Source organism: Pterocles gutturalis, unplaced genomic scaffold (genome assembly GCF_000699245.1).
Source record: "Pterocles gutturalis isolate BGI_N339 unplaced genomic scaffold, ASM69924v1 scaffold26731, whole genome shotgun sequence".
In the NCBI taxonomy this organism is placed as follows: domain Eukaryota; kingdom Metazoa; phylum Chordata; class Aves; order Pterocliformes; family Pteroclidae; genus Pterocles; species Pterocles gutturalis.
The window spans coordinates 25,367-32,713 of NW_010098649.1; the positions used below are offsets into that span (position 1 = coordinate 25,367).

A 7,347-nucleotide genomic window follows, 5' to 3' on the forward strand; every position below is an offset into this window, starting at 1 on the left:
CACCTTGTTCTGTGACTGTAATACATATTACACAACTGTATGAGAATTTGCTGTCTTTACAAAATAAGGTGGATAGTGTAGGATCACACAGAGGTCTAAGCTTTTAAGTTAAGTGTGGATGGGTTTAGTACTGATGAATGCAATATGAATTATACCACAAATCATACTGATACAGACTTTCTCCAAAGTGTGAGTATACAACAAGTGAGAAGAAATATGTGAAAGTAAAGCAGGGACAAAGGGAGAACTTTATTCACAACCATCTGGTTGTGGATGGAGGTACTTGCTGTTCTTGATTTTCTGACACAGAAGCTGACACGTTAAAACCACAGTTATTTAGCTTTTTAGGCCATCATAAGTATGCTGCATCCATTTATTTATCGTCACTTTTGCATTATGCTTTCTGTCCTGGGCCAGACCATTGAAGAGGCACTAGACTACTTTTTCCTGTTGCTTTCAAAGTCTTCCTTTTCTGAACAGTGTTGGGATACGGTTTTTATCTTCCCTCTGTGTTGTTTCATACAGTGTGCTCATTTCCTCCCCATGAGCTTTTCTCTTCTTTGTCACAACTTGATTTGGCCTGCATTCTTGTTTCTAGCCTCTCATTAAACAAAGTCAGTTAATTTCATTTGGTTTTCATTGAGCCATGCCTTCATGCCGCTTCTGATGGTGAATTTCTTATCTCTGATAATTGCAAGATTTCTTTCAGGATCTCCACTGCCATTTGGCTTTTACTTGCAATGTGGCTGTGCTTTCACGTGGCTTGTAGTTTACCAGTATTTTGAATTTGGATTGCTCCAGCCTGATTTTCCCTTTTTCCTGTTTTCAGGGTGTGTCTCTCATTTATGATCCTTGTTCTCCCAGTAACCAAGTGCCTTCTCTGCAACTTCTTGAGCCACTTGAGTTGTCATCCAGCAATCCTTTTTGTGTTCCTGTACCAGCAAAGGGGGCATGCCCGGCATAAACATGCTACACTCATAGGCTCTAATTAAACTTGACAAATAGTAGGCAATTATCCACAACATTTTTATATGGGTTTTGCATGTTGTTTCACATCTAGTCCTTTCTCTGCATGGGATCTCGATGACTTTCTGACTGAATACATTTTGGCCTACCCTTGATCACTTTGTTCCAAATGTTATGATCATTTCTTTGCCACAAATAGAAATTTTTTTCCTCCTGTTCTTAACCCTTTCGTCTGCCCTTACGTCACCACACAAGAACATCGCCTTATCTCCCTTGAACCTTGTGTCCTTTCTCTCTGCCTCTTTCCTTTAATCACTTGCTCAACTCCTAGCTTTTCTTTTCCTTCATGGTACCTGTAGACACGAGTGTTTCCCATTTTTTTTAAAAAGAAGCGTACAAACTGGCTGTGGCCTCTTGCCTTTGCAGCTACCTCTTAATTTCCTTTCCCATTTTTCATCTCAAAATTCTTTGAGTGCATTGTCTGGGGCTCTTGTCCGCCACTGCAGCTTCAATTGTGCTCTACTACAATTATAATCAGTGTTTACGATGATCCCTTCCTAGCTAAGGTTCAGATCCAGCACTTCATTTTCCTTTCCCTGTCAGCTACATTTGTCACTATCACCTGTGCTGCTCTTGAAGTATTCCACCTTTGTTTCCTGTCTGTGTCCTCTTTTTGATTACCTCCTTTCTTTCCACTATTTTTTGCAGAGGCTGTTGTTCATTACACCCAGCTTTTTGTGTGGGGTTCACTGAAGCACTGCTTGTGCTTTTCTTCCTTTTATCCTGGCATACTATGCCTTTGGATACCTTTTGGTAACCCAGTCACTTTTTTCTAGAGTCTTGCAGAGCTTCCTTTTTGCTCCAGAATCATGTTTTTCTGTCAAAAACTTAAAAATTTTTCTTGAATTTATGGTGATTTCTCAGACTCTCACTTCAAAATGTGGCTTTTAATCTACATCATCCTTAATCCATTGTCTGCCATCTTGTTCTGATTTTCTTGTCACTCAGATTCACAGTCTTTTAGTTTGATTTTAAATTTTTTTCCTAATCCTCCCTGTAAGAAATACTTTATTTACTTTCTGTGTATGAGAAGTAATTGTTTTGTCTGTGTCTGTTTTTAATCTAGTTATAAGACTCTGAACTTCTAGAGGCAGGGACTGTTTTCTTGCTTGTGCATTGTTTTGTTATGTCTTATATAAACACGGTAACCGGTGTCCTAGCTGAATGCTGGGCTCTTCTGCATTACATCCATAAGAGTAGTCCATCTTTCTCTGTCACCTTTATCACAAATAATGGAATAGGTTTTTTCCTAGCATTGTTTTTTCCTTAACCTTTTTATCCTATTGTAGCAAATTGTAGTGTGGTATTCTTCTCTGGAACCAGTATGTCCGCCTCCCTTCAGTTAGGAGAGGGTTACGTGCAACACATCAGGGTGTACCTGCCAGAAGCCATCCCCAGGCAGTGGAAAGGCTCTGTTGAACCAGACTCTTTTGCCCCGCTGCCTGAGGATAGCCTTCTGGCTCAGACAGCTGATTTCTTATACTTTTTGCGTATGCTCTTCCTTTACCTCTTCCTTGCTTTGCAAGTGCATTTTCTTTTTGTTCCCTGTGACATGCAGTTCATCAGTGTTAGTGTCCTGGAAAAGCAGACATGCAAGCCGTGTAGCTGCTTGCTAGCAGGAGAGAGCAGACAGATGTGTGTGCAAGCATATAGGAATCTAGTAGGTCTCTTAGATTTGGTGTAGGGTAAGGAAAGACATTACTTTATGGCATATGAAGGGTCATGAGCCTGGAAGTGAATAATTCATGTGTGTAATGCATTCTGTGCACGTTAAATATTGCCATAATCAAAAATCTGTGTAAACTGTAATACCCACAAAAGGTAAACGCACACCAAATTTAAACTGAATCCATACCATTAGGTGAGCTGAAATATTTCCTTTAGAGATCTAGCTCTTATTGTTGCAAATGCAGCATCCTTGTATAGAAACAGTAAACTTAAACTTATGATCAAAGGTTATAAACCATCAAACCATGATGTAAAGGTGATGGTGTAAATAACCTGCCCTGTGTTTCTTCTTTTCGCGCAAACCCACCTGTTTTTTCTCCCATGGAAACCTATATAGATTTTTTTTTTCCCCCAAACACCGGTGTTTCTCAGTTGCCTTCCAGAATTGTGAAGGAATTTGAGGCATTTTTCTTAGATAAATTAAGTTTTCTGTTGCTTATATGAGTAGATGTCTGTGTCTTACTGCAGTTTTCTTGAGAACAGCCCCATAGTCAATCTGAAGTAAGGCTCAGAATGTATGTGAGGTTTCTCAAAGATTGACTTGTACCAGATGCTCTAGAAGAATTTGAGATGAGAAGGTATTCTCTTAAAAATCTTTATCAAACTGTGAAGTGACTCTCCGAAGTTTTGAGCTTTCCTTGAAGTTTGATTTCACCCTAGACTGAAAATGGTGTGAATGTATTATCTTCTAAGTGGCAATCTAGCTGGCTTCCAGACTGCCAGAATCTGCCTTTGTTAAATGCAGAAAGATGCTCATCTTGCTCTGGCTGCTCTAGAAAGCTTCTTCGTTCTGAGAACATGAATAGCTGATCAGATTAATGAGGCTGCTTCACATGCAGAATTGCTTGATCCTTTTCCTTATTTTGAGGTTCAAATTAGGTACCCCAGCAGATGGACCTACCTGTCAAGTAGTCTGTCTTTCTCTCTTAAACTGCTGGTTAAACCATAGTTAAGGGTGCAAACTGGCCTTTTTGCAGTTAGATGTTTTTGGTTCCAAGGCTAATGAAATCTTGAACTGAAAAAATGCCATCTCCCTCGTGCTGGATGGTCCTGTTGCCCATAGAATGCTTTCTTTGAAGTATTGAAGGGGGCCAGACACCATGTTTTGAACTAGGTAAAGTAGATTATAAGTGATTTGGGATAAGATCTTTACCTTATGATACTAAGAATCTTACAGCAGGTATTGCAGCAGGTTGGAAAATATATCCTTCCTCTGGAAATTTTTTGGTGTCCCTTCTTACAGTAATGTCACCCATTTCTTCGCATTTTTAGATTTGGAAAACTTAACAGCTGCATGCAGTTTGCTATAAATACCTTTAAGGAAACAGTTTCCTACCTTGTTTATCTTCTAATCGTTTTCCTATTCATGAGAAACTAATTTTCATTCAAGATGAAATCTTGGTTACCTTTGAAATTGGCAAAATTATGAAGTCACTTTGGTAGCTGTCAGCATATTTAATGCTAAAAAGAATTGATGGTCTTTATTCTCGATATTAAATTTAAGAAGCTGTAAGTGGAGAGAAAACAGTGCTGAGAACATTCTTGTGTTAGGCTGAGTTGCAGAATCTGAGAAGAGAGTTCTATTGCTTTCTAAAAAGATGTTTACTAGGTGGTGGTATGCTGTTTCTTGGAAATTTTATTTATAAAGCACTTTTTTTTTTTTTTTATAAAACACTTTTCTAAGGCAGAGGCTCTGGGCTAGCACAGGTATTATTTCTATTTTGTTTTTTTGTTTTGTTTGTTTAGTTCCTGCCCCCACCCCCCCAAGAATTGCCTTTGATGAAGGTAAATCTAGCTCTTGTTTCTGCTGACAGTGCTCTGTGAAAGGAAAACTTGTCTTCTGTTTAAAGATCTCTTTTAAAAGGTCTAAAGAATTTCATGTTTTTCTCATCAAACTCTGCTTCATTCCCAGCTTGAGAAATCTTTTAATCCTTATACATGGAAAGAAGTCCTTGGAACCTGTTTCCTTTGTTGCTTCTTATTGAAAGGATCATCTTGGGTTTCAGTCAGGAGAACTTCAGAGTAACAAGTGGTGAAGGGTAAAATCTGCCCATCATCTACAGTATAATGGAAGGAGATTCTGGGCTTTCTCTCACCAGTCTGGAATTTTGTGTGTCCAGCTCTTTATGGATTAACTTTCAAAGCCTGCTGCTTACTTGAAGAGGAGAAATCTGCCTGCTTTAGGACTGTTAACAAGCCTTTTTAGGAGGTCACACTGACTTTGGAGGAGGTTCTTAAAAGCTACATATGGGCTCACAGAAGTTCAGAACCTAAATGCATGTCTGTTTCTTTGCAAATTTATGCTTAGATATTTGATTTTTTCATTACTGTTAAGCAGTGACAGCCTTCTGGCTCATGTTGAGCGTGGCTTTGTTAGTTTGTAGGGCTGGAGGCAGGTTTACATATGCTCTCCAGATTTCATGGAAAACAACTGGTTTTGCACAGAAAAATTGTCTGTGACCACTTAAGACTCCCGCTAGTTGATCTTGCAGAGTGTCTTATCTGTGGAAATCTATACCATAGAGGAAGTCAGGATTGCCTATCTGTAATATTTTGTTTACTCTGTTGCTTTCATAGAATTATTTTATTTTGTTTACCTCTACCATTCTGCACCCTAGCTATAAATTGGGTAAAGAAAGGTGCCTGGAGGGATCACTAGGAATTAAGCTATTTATATTCTCAGATTTGGGAAATCGAAGTCTGACAAAAATGCTCCTATGTGCTGTAAGTAATTGCTTTTAAAAGGTTCCTAACTGTGTGGCTAATCAAATGCTTAAGCTAGGGAATCAGTATGAACTGAGAAAATTGTGGAAGGTTTGCTATCTCTGGCAAAACAAAGCACAACAGTTCCTATCTCCAGAAACCTGAGTAGTGTAGCACCATGAGTCTCAAGGTGTCAGTTTATTCTGAATGTCTCATTTGGCACAGGTGTGCTTTGTTATCCCTAAGCCAGGCTAGGAGCGAGTTGCTGTCGAGAGGAGTGATCCTACTTTATCCTCTTTGCAAGCTGCTTGCTCTGACTGTTTCCCTTGTGCTAGATCTACCAACTGTGTATTCACACAGTGCATTCGCACAGTGGGTTGCTTTTTAGCTGGTTAATCTATCAGAAGACTAGCTTGGGGTCAGGGATCTTTGTGCCAGATCAGCCATCTGAATTCACTTACTCTCTGAACCATGTTTGCTGTGTCTTGACAGGGAGGGCCCTTTCCCCTGGCAATTCTAACTGTTAGATCAAGTTAGCCATAACACAAAATTGTGCCCAGGTGACACCAGCACTGGAAAGTGTTTTAGGCCCCCCAGTGCTACTGTTTCTAAGTGCTGGGAGGTGAATGCTGACATCTTATTCATTTTTAGTGAAGAAAAATGTGCAGAACCTGATGTATTCCCCCCACCCCTGGCCTCCAGAAAGTCCCTCAAGTGAAGTTCTGCATCAAGTCAGGGTTCAGCTGAAATAATAATCTGCTGCTTCAAAGGCCACATGCCTGACAAACACAGGAAGGAAAACCTGTGTTTCCTACACCCAGACCTGTAACATTAGGGAGGGATTTCCAGAGTAGGAAGAAGGGACAATTGGAGCTTGTTAACTTTTCAGTGTGAGATAAGACAAACTAGTAAAGAATTTTAAACCTGCCTCTTAGCAGTGGTTGATAAAGGGGTGTATTGAGAACATTGCCTATTTTTATCTCTGGCAATGGCTTTTAGTATACTTTAAACCCTCAAGTGAAAATTGCCGCAGAATTTCAAGGCACGTTCTACAATTACCCTTAAAGTGATTGAGTTCTTGGTTTTAATTGATGCACTATGTCCAAACACCTAGTTACCTGAGCTGGAAGTGTGTAATAAGGACTGTCTTCAAGAAAGAAATAACAATTAGTTCAACATTGGTTTTCATTCCTCAAGAAATGGCTGCACCTTTAATATTCTTCTGCAGTGTTACAAAAATAAGGAAGTGTGAAATTTTGGGTGGAGAAGAAAGTCTGAAGGACAGGTTGAATAAGGAACTTAAGAATTGGTTTTCTCAGAAGGGCATTGCCATCTGCTTGTGCTGCTGAAGCTCACTGTGCTGTCATGACTGCTCCTCCGTCAGAGTGTGCCACCACATAGATGAGAACCTGGTAAGAGCCCCTGTTGTATCTCAGTTCATTGCCTTCCTCAGGTAGGGGCCTAGACGTGTGAATGACTAGTGCTACAGCACTTCATAGCTCGAAGCAGCTCTATGTATTAGTATTGCTACCTGGTATTCTGCCTGAGTAGAAATGAGGTAAAACTGGCACAGTATATTGGTGATCGTGGATTGTAGATGGCAGGAAGTAGAGTTCAGCTGAGGTGTCAAACATAAAGATGACAGTGGGAAAAGAAGAAAGACTTCTCCAGTATTGACCTTTTGTATGGGGGCAGAGAGAAGATGAAAGGTAGACAGGGACGTAATTTCTGTGCATCTTTATTACTAGGCTCCTTTGCCATTAGTTTGTTCCCAAGAATGGGCATTATGTCTCTGCTTGCATGTGGTTTTATATTTTACTGTTTGTCTAGCATGTGGAGTGAGGAAAGCAGAAAAATAGATTTACTGACAATAGAGTGTTGGGAAAGAGG

At 39.9% G+C, this 7,347-nt stretch overlaps 1 protein-coding gene across 1 annotated transcript in view; it reads left to right on the forward strand.

Moving 5' to 3' along the window:
- TCF20 (transcription factor 20 (AR1)) overlaps positions 1-7,347 on the forward strand; it is a 39,254-nt gene that overhangs the window by 6,238 nt on the left and 25,669 nt on the right. The gene's annotated exons all lie outside the window — the stretch shown is intronic.